Source organism: Rousettus aegyptiacus, unplaced genomic scaffold, assembly GCF_014176215.1.
Source record: "Rousettus aegyptiacus isolate mRouAeg1 unplaced genomic scaffold, mRouAeg1.p scaffold_m13_p_9, whole genome shotgun sequence".
Lineage (NCBI taxonomy): Eukaryota > Metazoa > Chordata > Mammalia > Chiroptera > Pteropodidae > Rousettus > Rousettus aegyptiacus.
In genome coordinates this window covers 32,547,001-32,559,930 of record NW_023416312.1, presented here as the reverse complement: position 1 = coordinate 32,559,930, position 12,930 = coordinate 32,547,001, and the positions used below count along the sequence as shown (strand labels likewise).

The 12,930-nt window shown below is 38.0% G+C and overlaps 1 protein-coding gene across 3 annotated transcripts in view; it reads left to right on the top strand.

Moving 5' to 3' along the window:
• Positions 1-12,930, top strand: part of SHROOM4 (shroom family member 4) — a 218,319-nt gene that overhangs the window by 61,557 nt on the left and 143,832 nt on the right. The window contains exon 2 of one of the 3 annotated variants that reach the window (XM_016153264.2): positions 2,040-2,106. The exons of the other annotated variants lie outside the window; for them this stretch is intronic. The gene's annotated coding sequence lies outside the window, so the exon portion shown is untranslated. The remainder of the gene's footprint in view (positions 1-2,039; positions 2,107-12,930) is intronic. 3 annotated transcript variants of the gene reach the window in all.

Below are 12,930 nucleotides of genomic sequence, written 5' to 3'. Positions count from 1 at the left end.
AGAAGATGGAAAAGGATTGGACTACACCAACCATTCCTTGATATCTTTGTTAAGGTTCTTGTCATTTTTTGTTTGTTTGTTTCTTCAACAAATATTTACAGACTGTCAGCTATGTGCAGGCAAAGTGCTAGGCTGGAGCTGTCCAAAAGAAATATAATGAGAGCTACATATATGTCATTGTAAATGTTCAAGTATCACATTAAAAAAGTAAAAAAGAAACAGGCAAGATAAATTTTAATAATACATTTATTTAACCCAATGTATTCAAAATATTAACATTTCAGCCTGTAATCAATATAAAACATTATTGAGATATTTTACATTCTTTTTCATATTAAATCTTTGAAATATGGTATGTATATTAAACTTACAAACATGTCTCAATTTGAACTGGTTAATTTGAAGAGCTCAATAGTCACACATGGCTAGTGGGTAGGTACTATACTCACAGCTCAGTGCTAGGCCTTGCTCTTAGGGGTACTGAAATATATTAGATACTTTCTGTGAAGTGACAAGGAAAGGCACATTAGCTGGGGTGAGCCTGATAATAATTTGTTTAGCAGAAATCTATTCTTTCACTTATTACCTACATGGACTGAAAATCTCAAGGTTAAATCCCATGTAACATTAACAGTCCTTTAAGCTCCTTCGAAGTTACTTCCCTTGCTTTTGGGAGAGTATCTCTCTTAAAATTAACATCATTTTGATTCTATAAACATTCTCCAAGGCAGGTATTAGGTCAAGGAGAGCCCTATTCCTACCTCCCCTGTAGTTTGGGAACCAGACTTCTCTCTTACCTTTGTGTGGGAACCAAAACTTGCGTCCAGGTTGGCAACACTATATGCTTACCTCCTGATTCACTGAACTCTCCTCTCTTCCCTTCTAATTTACCTGGCCAAAATATTCCCACCTAAAAAGCTCTCTTCAAGCCCCATATAAGTTTCAGGTCCCCTTGCATTGAGGGCTGACATCATCTTCAGTTCACCCCAGCTGTTTCTCTGCTACCATAAACCTTGCTTAACCTCTTTGGCCTTGTGCTTTCCTCCTTCCATAAACCTAACAGCAGGGAGGTCACACACCTCTGCCGAGTGGCCATGAACTGAGGCAGGAAGTGATTTCAGGTAGGGATCTTTAGGGTCCTCAGAAGAGGCTGCTGCTATTCAAGTCTTTCAAGTGATTCTGGGGGAAAGATCAATAACAAAAAAAAACCTACTAGCTTGGGAAATCTCTCACTTTTCTCTATCCTCCACACTTCATCATTGCTCAATCTCTTCTTCCAGGACATTTCGTCTCTTAGGGGCTCCGTGTCTCTCTTCTATGCTTTGGGGGATGTATAACTATATGTGTGAGGGTATACAATCATGTGTGTGACTGTGTGGAGGTATATGACTGTGTTGGGGACTGTGTTTGTGCTTTTATGGCTCAGCTATGTAAGGGATGGATGGGTGAGTTTACAGCCCCAAAAGTGTATCTAAGAATAACCAAGTGAAAAGATTCTTCCTAGTTTGTGTCCTTTCAGAAGGAGATATAAATTAATGAAGACTAAATTTAGGCCCTGAGCTCACCTGACAATTTCCAGTGACAGACTCTCCTTGTAGTTGCAGGCACTGTCTGGCACAAAAGAGGATTCAAAACCAGAATTGAGTTTTTCACCCCTGGAAGAAAATATTTTAAATCTATTTTTTCACGTAAAGGATTTTCAGAGTTGTCTTAGGTTTTAGGCAGTTTTCCTTGATTGGAGACATAGAAGTGTGTTTTTTAAAAATGGCTCTTGGAGAAGGCAGGTTTATCTATCTATTTATTTATTTATTTATTCATTCATTCATTCATTCATTTATTTATTTTTTACCTTTTGGGGTAGAAAGGAAAGGAGGGATGGGGCCCTCCCCAGAAGACTTAAACAAAATTGGGCATACCCTCAGACTGCTTGTAAAGGTAATCTGGCTAATGAGATTAATCAGCTGAAAACTAAGACAGGTGGCCATATTTGTTGCTCTGAAACAGACAAAATCAGATTGTCTGTTGTTTGCTTTCCTCAGGGAGAAGATGTGGCTCTAAACCAGCGTGTCAAAAGAGAAGAAAAAAGGCACATTCCTTAGGATTAAGGTGTGAGTGAGATTTACCTTGTCTATACCATCAGAATAGGGAGTGCTTATAGACCACATTTCCCAGAGGGCTTAGTCAGCTGTTGATGAACCAGGTGCAGCCAGAAGTGACTAAACCTGGGTTTAAAGATGGAGGGAGATCAGAACAAGGTATCCTTGTAATATTGGACACAAAAAGCATGGAATAAAATGTTTATCTTCTATGTTTAGTAAAGATTTACTGAACACCTGATCAAAACATCCTGCGTTAGCTTAACAGATGCAGGAATAGTAAAAAGGAAAGGGGAAGGTAACTTTCACTTACAGAAATGTGCCAAGCACTTCAAATATTCTTAAGGCCACCATGTGGGGAGGATGGCACCTTTCCCCACTTTATACATGATGGTACTAAGATCCATAGAACTTACGTGACATTCAGACTTGAATATACTTTATTCCAAAGCCCATTCCTTTCACTGCCCTAAACTTCTGTCTTAAATCTTACTGTTTAGCTAGGGATTATATGATTTATCAAGAAACAATTAGAGAAAACAAAGTACTGTGTTAATTATCATTGAATACTAATAATGTGAAGTTGAGACAGTATGTTTGACATGATTAAGAACAGTTCTAAAGTTAGGGCAGACTTTATATTTTCCTGATGGTGTTGGTTAGTGTCATGTTGTATATTAGGGAAAATGGACAAGGAGCTGTCAACAATACAACCAAATGTTTCTAAGGAAAATGACTATAGTCACCCTCCCTCTGAACTACTTCAGAAAAAACATAGACCAAATTCTAACAATGAACCCCAGCTGTTCTTGATATACAGAATATCATTAGCTCTTGAGCTAACATTATTTTGCCATTGTAACAGAGAGACACCTTTTTGGCTAGGTTTGAGTTCTGGTGGGTGGAGGAATACTGGTGTTCTATTGTTCCCCCAGGAGTTATAGCTGAGGATTCAATGTCTGATAGTTATAGAAGATAAAAGTTCCATTCTTTTCTATTGTCTCAGCAGCCTAGGAGCAACAATTTCACAGTTGATCGAAGCGGTAGTACCACATGGTCCATTTATGCTGTGAACAATGTTTGACATAGACCATGATTTCAATTAGAATGACAGGATTCTATCATTGCCTCATAAGTCTTAAGAAAACCAACTGTCTTGTTATAAATGAATAAAGGTAGGTTCAATTAACAGTGCTTATAAAACATTCTTCTGTAGGTATGCCTTTATGAAATCTTGGGTGAAGATAATGAAGGCAAGTCTTAAGCTTTCATATTATTTTTACTGAGCAAGACAGACTCTTACTGTTGAATATAGAGTGACATATGAAATGATGTCTTAATGACTTAATGACTTGAAAAGTCTTAATGGCCAGCCTCTTCTAGTAACCCATTTCAGAAAAATCTTAACCAAGCTGTGGTTAGAGAGATTTTAATAAATGCCCAGCACTGTACTCCTACTGCCTATTATTTTCCATCCTGATCATTTGCTTGAGGATGATGAAAGATGATAATGAACATTATAGGTATGGTTTCTTCCCTTATGGTCCTTAAAATCAAATGAGGTCAGTGCAGTTAGAAATAACAGATTTGACTGCTTCAAAAGAGGCTTAGCAGTAGAAACCATTTAAACAAGGAGGCTACCCACAAATTCAGAAGTTCATCCATTTAGGAAGGGTCTGTAATGACAGCAATAAGATTTCCTTACTGAAGCCCTTTGGACACTTCCCTTTGGATATGCATGGACTTTTAGTAGCTAACTTTGGCCAGATGGGCTGGCATATGTGGCACTCCTTTCTGGTCTGTAAGTGTTTGGGTCTCATCGAAGGCAGATCTGGGTATAGATTCTAGCAAAGACCTCCATAATAATCATCCCATTCCTGGAAGTGCTGCCCAAAGGAGGCCAGAATAATGAGATGGCTATCCACTTTTGTTAGTGGCTTCTGACCAGCTTGAAGTCCCCAAGAATCATCTGTGTTGTCCAGTACCCAGTCTACTATGGCTTTGATAGCCTTTAAGAGATAGATGATGGAGTTCTTGTAACAACTAGTTTTCTAATGGCAAGGGCACAGCCCAGTCTGGGGTGGAAGCCAGTTCAGGGTATCAGTGACTGGTAAGCTTGCTGAAAGTTTAGTTTTAAAGAGAACCTCCCTTTAGCAAGAATATGAAGAAGATGGTTCCCCACTTTCTCACACATCCTGTACTTTAACCAATCCACATCTGACAAACTATCTTCTTCAAATATACCAAATCTTTCCCACCTCTTTGTATTTGCACATGTTGTACTCTTTGCTTGAATGTTCCCATCTTCTTTCTACATGGTGAACTCTCAACCATTCTTCAAAGTCTAGCTCACACGATATATTCTCTGTATATCTTTTCCTCATTCCGTCTATACACATAGCCATTTGTATAGATCTCTATTCTGGCATTCTCATATTATGGAGTATATTATCTATAAGGATACATCATTTTTAAACTGTGACCCTTTCAAAAGTAGGAATTGTGCCTTATTATCTCTGTGATCTCTATTAATCCGAACAAAGACTTGCTTATAGTAGGGTGAAATAGGTAAATACTGACTAATTGAGTTAGTTACTCAGATGTGGGTTGGGTTGCATATTCCTGGATTCCATCATCATTGAGCTTTATTTGGTATCATATCCTGTGTATGTATATTTCAGGGACCTCTTATTTATGGAATGTTTAAACTTTTTGACCGTGTTTGTTTCTTTGAGCAAAAGGTATATTTATAGCCATCAAGTGAATTGGTTCAAAGCCCAGATTCCAGAGGAACACCACTGGCTCCCTCTTGTGAGGCAATCTCAGAATTTCTCCTATAATTAATTTCTTAGGAGATATGTAGACAGGTTCTTCTTAGTAGAGTTGTTCTAATAATCTGAATGTGTTGGCTCCTAAGTGCTATAGACCAACCAGTTCCTTCTTGGGAAATGTTAAGACCTTCACCTGACAAGAGCAAAGGTGACATTCTGGAAATTCTGACCAGCTCAAAATCGGAGCATCCTAGAGTCAAAAGAGTTCCTGGAAGTCATCCTAGTTTTCCAAAGCATGCCAGTTTTGAGATGCTCTCACTTCTAGAGGTTTCTCTGCCTTTTAAGGAACTAAAATCTGCCCCCAGCTGGTCTAAGGCCTAGTCTTTGGAGCCATACAAAATAGTTTGTGCCTTCTTAATAACTGATTGCTCTTTGGATAGTTATAATGTTGGATTCCTCTTGACATATTTTCTACATTTTTCGGGATTTATGAACACCTTCATAATGTCAAGAACCCTGGTCTAATCTTCTCTAGGTCCTTCAACTGTTTCCCATATGTCAGATTTCCAGTCCTCTGAACCACTCACTTCCAGAGAATTTTCATCTTGTCACTGGCTCCGTTTGTAACTTGTTACTTGTTATCCTTGTTAAATGCTTCTCATTGTTCCAGCCAGTCCAGATCTTTAAGTTCCTATCATATGTAGGACCTACTGTGTCCTGGGTGAACCTGCTCTTTTAGTTTTCAACAGTACAAGTTCTCAGTTATGAGACTTTGGAATAGTACTTCTCATGTTACAGTGCGTTGTAGCTGAATTGGAGGGCACCAGATCTGTGTTTAATTCATTCACCTCTTTGACACTAAAATGGTGCTAATTATCCTTCCATCATAGGGTCATTCTCAGGAATCTTAAGTTACTATATGTAAAGCATTAAGCTCTACACCTGAGCACTTAGTGGGTACACAATAGAACTTAATGTCTCTCTGGTCCCTTCCTGCCAGCCTTGACCTGTTCACCACTGCCCTCTACTGAGGAGAGTCAATAACTGCTTTGAACTTCAATTTCTGGTTTGAGCCAAGCAGGCCCTGTTCCATTTAATCTCTTTTGATTCCTTTAGAGAATGGCACTCTTGCATGAGATATAACACAAACTAGCAGACTGGCCTCAATTATGTAAAGTAAAAATATTGCAGTAGGTATCTTTGTCCATTTCTGACACAGCACAACTGAATTAGAGTTCTGGATTACATGGATAGCTATTGGTGAGAACATTTCTTTAAAGTATTACAAGATCCCAGGGCACTAATTATGGATGTTTGGAATATAATCCATGTTTGTGTTGTTCACAGTCATATAAATAGTCAAAATCACAGCCTTAATCTAAATTCATTCACAGGTTATCTGGATAATATGATTCCCGTGTTCTTTCTTAGGAGGAACATTTATGTGAGTTGGTGCTTTTAATTCCTCTAAAAGGATGATGTAGGTTTGCATAAAAACAATAAAAATACAGGGAACCAAGTGGCACTTAGTGCCACACTGATGAAAGGCCAAAATGTTTGAATTCTCCTCTATAAGAGGATTTTTGGGGGCATGGAGGGTAATCCCTAAGCTTGGCAATTAGACATTATAGTAAACAGATGATTGTCTTAATGTCACATATGTTTGAATTCCACCTCTGCTATCCACTAGCTATATGATCTAGGACAAGTCCTTTGACCTCACCTTACCTCAGGTTTGTCTTGTGTAAAATGGGAAACAATTATACCAAACTTGTGAATTTATTGTGAGTATTACATATAAGGTTAACAGTTCTGTACCACTTAACATGGTGCTTGGCAATAAATCATTGACTTAGGATCAATTCCAGTTAATAGCAGCTAAGTCCCTTGAAGCTGCAGTTTCATTTTCCTGAATTTTCCTGAAAAGAACAATATTGTGTACATGATTTGGGGATTCAATTCTTGGGTTCATGTAGAAACTATGCCGCCCTGGGTCCTTCAGATTTTTCTAGAAGTTTATAATCATACACTTGAAGGGCAATAGGAATACACTGGGTTGCTTAATAGCCGTTTGTGGCATGTGGGCAAAGACAGTAAGAATCCTGGAGTAAGGTACAGCTTATGTGCTGGCCCACAATTCTCTAAATGCAAGGACTTGGATTTACCAACCAAGTAGAAGTGAAATGCAGCTGCCTTTTTTGATGTCTATAAACATGTTCATGAATCCAGTGAGCAAGTCACCAGCACCCATTTTCAGGAGAATGTGGTTGCTAGAATCTGTTTCCTGTTAAGGAATCTTGACCTAGAAACAAAAAGAAAATCCCTAAAATATTCTGCACACAAGCAAAGAACAATCTGGCTGAGGTGAGTTTTTAGTAAAAGATACACCTCACCAGCAACCCACTTTGTAAATTAAAAACAGACACAAAAACTAATCTATTGTGACAGAAAGATTATTAATATTTGCCCAAGGAGGGAGGCAGAGAAGGGTGGGTGGCAGTACAAAGGCCAGAAGGAAACTTGGGGTTAATGTGTATGTTCACCATTTTGATGATGATGATGGTGCATACACATGTTGAAGCTTATCAAAATGTACACTTATTAAATATATAGAGATTAATGTATGTCAACTGTATCTTAATAAAGTTGTTACTTAAAACAAACCCAGTATACATAATACCTGGCACACAGAAGTGTTTGCTAAATATGTGTTGAAGTAAGATAAATAATTGCGACTGAGCAACTACTGTAATGGCTATGTGAGTATTTTAGCAGACCCTGTCACCAGTGAGATAACCACTAAACTGGTAAAAATTACCCCTAACCACCAGTTAATGTGTCTGAAAATTGGTTAAAGGGCATGCAAGAAATTGAGCAGCATTTATTTAAGAAATTTATGGAATCTTTGCCAGAACAATTGGCATCTGAGGCATTTTATGTTAAGACTTGCTCCTACTCCTCCTTCTAGCTTTATATTACAGAAGATTTATTCCAGCAGGGCACAGCCAAAAAAACAGGGCTCTCTTCTTCACCAGCTTCTGGTAGGGCTATAGTTTTACTCCAGCATAGGCAGTCTGCTAGTGACTCTCATTCTGCCCTCTAATTCTATGTTATGGAAAATTTATTCTGGGTAGGCATAGCCAAGAAGACTTTCCTGCCCATCTCCCATTCCTAAGATGGATTCTATATTTTAGACAGGTGCAGCAAACTGTGAGTGGCAGTTGGAGAAGAATTGAGACTCTCATTTCTTCCCACTCTCCCCAGGTCCAGGGCCTGGGCTGAGATGTTGTGTTTGTCAGACAAGGACTTCAAGGGCTCCTAGGGCAGAGGTGTCACTACAGAAGAAGCAGGCTACCATATTACCCTCTCTCCACATAGCTCCAGAATAGTAGCATAGCCTATCGGGGCTGACGCTCTTTGCAACAGAGCGTGAAGGAACTCATGCCTAAAGTTGGTTTTGAAACCATAGAGATCACAGTACTGAAAATTAGAAAAGCAACTATATATTAGCAAAATATAGAAAAGAGCAGACTGGCCAGATATTTTTCAGAGATACCTAGGCAAAGAAACCATCAAAAAAGGCCCTACTAAAATTAAACTTATCTCTAGTGATCTGGAAGGCTTTACATATGCACTAAGTCAAACCTGTGCAGGGGCAACCAGAAATGTTATTTGTGAATTGCTAAACTCTGTTCGAGTGCAGGGTAGAATCAAAAAGTTCTTTGACTTTGAAAGGATTCCACAAGTCATACAAAGATACATTGGCAAAAGGTCAAAGCGTTATTGAATCTGGGTGCTTAAGAAAAACCTCTGTTTGATCACAGGCTAAACACTCACTATGCTGAGCTAGAGGTGACTCATAGAAAGCCAAGCTTAAAAATAAAACAAGGGGCAAAATCAGCATGATGTCAGAGACTGTACACTGCAGAGAAAATAGACTTCATAGAGAATCAGCCCACGCAAATCACTAAACAGAGGAAAACAAAGCAAAACAGAAACAGTAACAAGAATCCAGAGCTATTACAATATATTCTTGTTAAAATAACAACAATACCATTTACCTGAGCACCCCCCAAAATTAAATACTTAGGTATAAATCCAACCAAATATGTATAAGGACTATATGAGGAAAACTACAAATAATCTGATGAATGAAATCAAAGAAGAACTAAATAAATGGATAGGCATTCCATGTTCATGAATAGAAAGACACAATATTGTTAAGATATCAGTTCTTCCCGAGTTGATCTATAGAGTCAGTTAATCAACAGATGATTGGATAAAGAAGTTGTGGTTCATATATACAATAGAATATTTCTCAGCCATTAAAATATTAAATTCTACCATTTGCAATGACATGGATAGACCTAGAGGTTATTATGCTGAGTGAAATAAGTCAGAGAAAGATAAATACCATGTGATTTCACTTATATGAGGAATCTAAGGAACAAAAAGAACAAATTAATTGAAACAAGACTCACAAATATAGAGAAAAATCTGGTGATAGCCAGGGGGGAAGGGGGTTAGGGGGCTGGGAGAATGGGGTGCAGGATTAAAGAAGTGCAAATTAGTAGTTGATAGATGGTCATGGGGATTGAGAGCACAGCACAGGGAATGCAGTTAGCATTAATGTAATGACTAGGTGGAGAGCCAGATGAGAGAAAGCATTAAGGGGGTTTGTTTCATAAACTATATAAATGTCTAACCAATGTACTTTATACTTGAAACTAATAATAATTTTTAAAAAAAATTCTCAGCAAGTTATTTTGTGGATATCATCAAATTAATTTTAAAGTTTATACAGAAGAACAAAAGACACAGAATAGCCAACACAATGTTGAAGGAGAATAACAAAGTTGGAGGACTGACACTACCTGGCTTCAGGCCTTACTATAAAGCTACAGTAATCGAGACAATGTGGTATTGACAAAAAAATAGATAAATAGATCAATAGGACAGAATGGAGAGCCAAGAAATAGACTCACATGAATATAGTCAACTGATTACATATATATATATATATATATAAATGGTGACATTGGATAACGAAATCTGATAAGTTTCAGCTGTACATTTTAACAGTAAGGTGTATATGTATGTGCATACACACACAAACACATTGTGTATTCATCTGATATTTGACAAAGGAACAAAGGCAATTTAATGGAGCAAAGATAGTTCTTACAACAAATGTGTTAGAACAACTCAACATCCTTATGCAAAAAATGAATTGAGACACAGACCTTACACCCTTCAAAAAAAATCAGCTCAAAATAGATTATATACCAAAATGTAAAAATATAAAATGATAGAATTCCTAGAAGATAATGTAAGAGAAAACGTAGATGATTTTAGGTAAGGCAATGAATTTTTAGATATAACACCAAAGGCATGATACATGAAAGAACTAATTGATAAGCTGCACTTCATTAAAAACTGCTCTGTGAAAGACATTATCAAGGGAATGGGAAGACAACCCACCAGACGGGGTGAAAATATTTGGGAAGATACATCTAATAAAATACTTTATCTTAAATATACAATAGAATTCTTAAAACTTAACAATAACAAAAGCAATTCAATTTAAAATTAGCCAGAGATAAGTAAGGGAGAGAAAAAAATGGCATAGAAGATAGAGGCTCTGTTCATCTCTCTGGCAACCAAATCAGTTGTAATAGAAACAAGGAGCAAACAGCAAGGAAAATCACCTGGGATCTAGATGAACAAGCCATACGGCTAGGGACAAATCTAAGAAATCACCCTGAAAAGGAAGAAGATAGGATGGGGCAAGGACATGAAGCTAACCAGTCCTGAGAAGCTGAGTGAGACAAAAGTTGTGGCAGCTGCAGACACCTCCTACATGGGCCAAGTCCACAAATGGACTTTTGCAATGAAGGACCTGATTTCTCTGAGCACCAGCACCAGTTAGGCTGTGTAAAGGGCACCAGGGACTTACAGGGGGACACTGAGTTGTCGTAGTGAGGGCTGCAGCAAGACTTGCTCTGTACAGAAGTGCCAGCAGTATCCATTGTCCCTCTGTTGAGCCCTCCCCTATCCCAATTCGGGGAACCAGCGCTGCCATAATGGAGACCTCATCAAACATGGTAACCAAGGTTGTTCAGCCCAGAGGATTCCCTGAAACTCCATTTTCCCCAACATGCTGCCCCACTCAAGCCACATCCAGGTGTATCCTCAGCAAGTCAGGTGCTCCTTGCTCAGCAGCATCTAGACTCACACTGGAGGCAGCTGGCCACAGTTTCAAAGCAGTAACCTACTGGTAAGGGAGCACTCATAAGACTGGCAGCTTGAGGCAACTATAAGTACAGCATCTGTGGATTGCTTGCTGAATCTTAACAGGTGGCCCCAGAGGGGCACAGGCTGGGGTTAAATTTGGCCTGCAACGGAACCCCTTTCAGTACTGTGCCACTGGACACCTACTACACAAATCCACACCAGTAAGACCAGGAGACTTAAGAGCTTTGCTTAGTACATAGAAACAGACACAGAAAGGTAGCCAAAATCAGAAGATAAAGAAGCAGAAACCATATGAGAGAAAAGAACAGAGATCTAGGAGTAATGGAGTCAAGCAATCTGCCAGACACAGAGTTAAAAACGCTGGTTATAAGGATGCTCAATGAACTTAGGAGAAGTGTAGATGAATTCAGGGAGAATTCACAGAGATAAAAAACAAAAATAGAAATGGAAAATATAAAAGAGAACCAGTCAGAAATGAAGAACACATTATCTTAGATGAGAAGTATATTAAATGAAATAAACAAAGTGAATAAAGACGAGGATCAAATGACCTATTTGGAGGTTGGGAAAGCCAAGGACACTCAATATGAACAGCAAGAAAAAAGCAGCCAAGACTACAATAATAATTTAAGGAGCTTATAGTACACAATTAAAGGTAAAGATCTGTGTCATAGGAGTACCTGAAGGAAAACAAGATGTTGAATAGCTATTTGAAGAAATAATGATGAAAACTTCCCTCACCTGGTGAAAGAAAGATATACAACCCTGAGAAGCTCAGAGAGTCCCAAGAAAGAGGAACACAAAGAGCCCCACACCAAAATACAACATAATTACAATGCCAAAGGATCAGTACAAAGAGAGAATCTTTAGAGCAGCAAGAGAAAAGCAGTTAGTTACCAACTGCTAAGGAAGCACTCATAAGACTGGCAGCTGATTTTGCAAAAGAAACTATGCAGGACAGAAGGTCTTGTCACACAAATATTTAATGTGATGAATACTGAGGATCTACAACCAGGAAGAGGGGGACTAGATTTAGTGGGGTTATCACTGTGTGAGTTATATGGATCTTGGATTACTATGCAATAAAACTGAAACTGGTATATTATTGTATGCCAACTATAACTGAAAAAAACTCAATGAATTGTACAATGTAAATACAAACAAGTAATCGTCTATTATATTTCAATAAAGATGGAAAAAATTAGCCAAAAATCCTTTGTTGATTTATTTCCTTTATTAAATATGATTTATTGGAGTAGCATTGGTTAATAATGTTATGTGTTTCAAGTGTACAATTCTATAATATATCATCTATATATTGAGTTGTGTGCCCACCACTCAAAATTAGTCCCCTTCCACCACTCTTTATTTGACCCCACTTACCTTCTTCATCCTCCTCCCTGCCCTCCTTCCCCTCTGGTAACCACCATACTGTTTCCTATGTCTATTAATTTGTTTGTTTTGCTTGTTTGTTTATAGTTTTCTGTTTTTTTATCCCATATGTGAGTGAAATTATGTGGTTCTTATCCTTTTACATCTGGCTTATTTCACTTAGCATGATAGTTTCAAGATCTATCAATGTTTTTGCAGATGGCACTATTTCATCCTTTATTATGGCTGAGTAGTATTCTGTTGTATATATATATACCACATCCTTTTTATCCAATCATTCATTGATAAACACTTAGGTTGTTTCTATGTCTTGGCTACTTTTAATAATGTTGCAACGAACATAGAGGTACATATATCTTTACGAATAAGTGTTTTAAAAAATAGGCCAAAGATCTTAACAGACACTTTACCAAAGA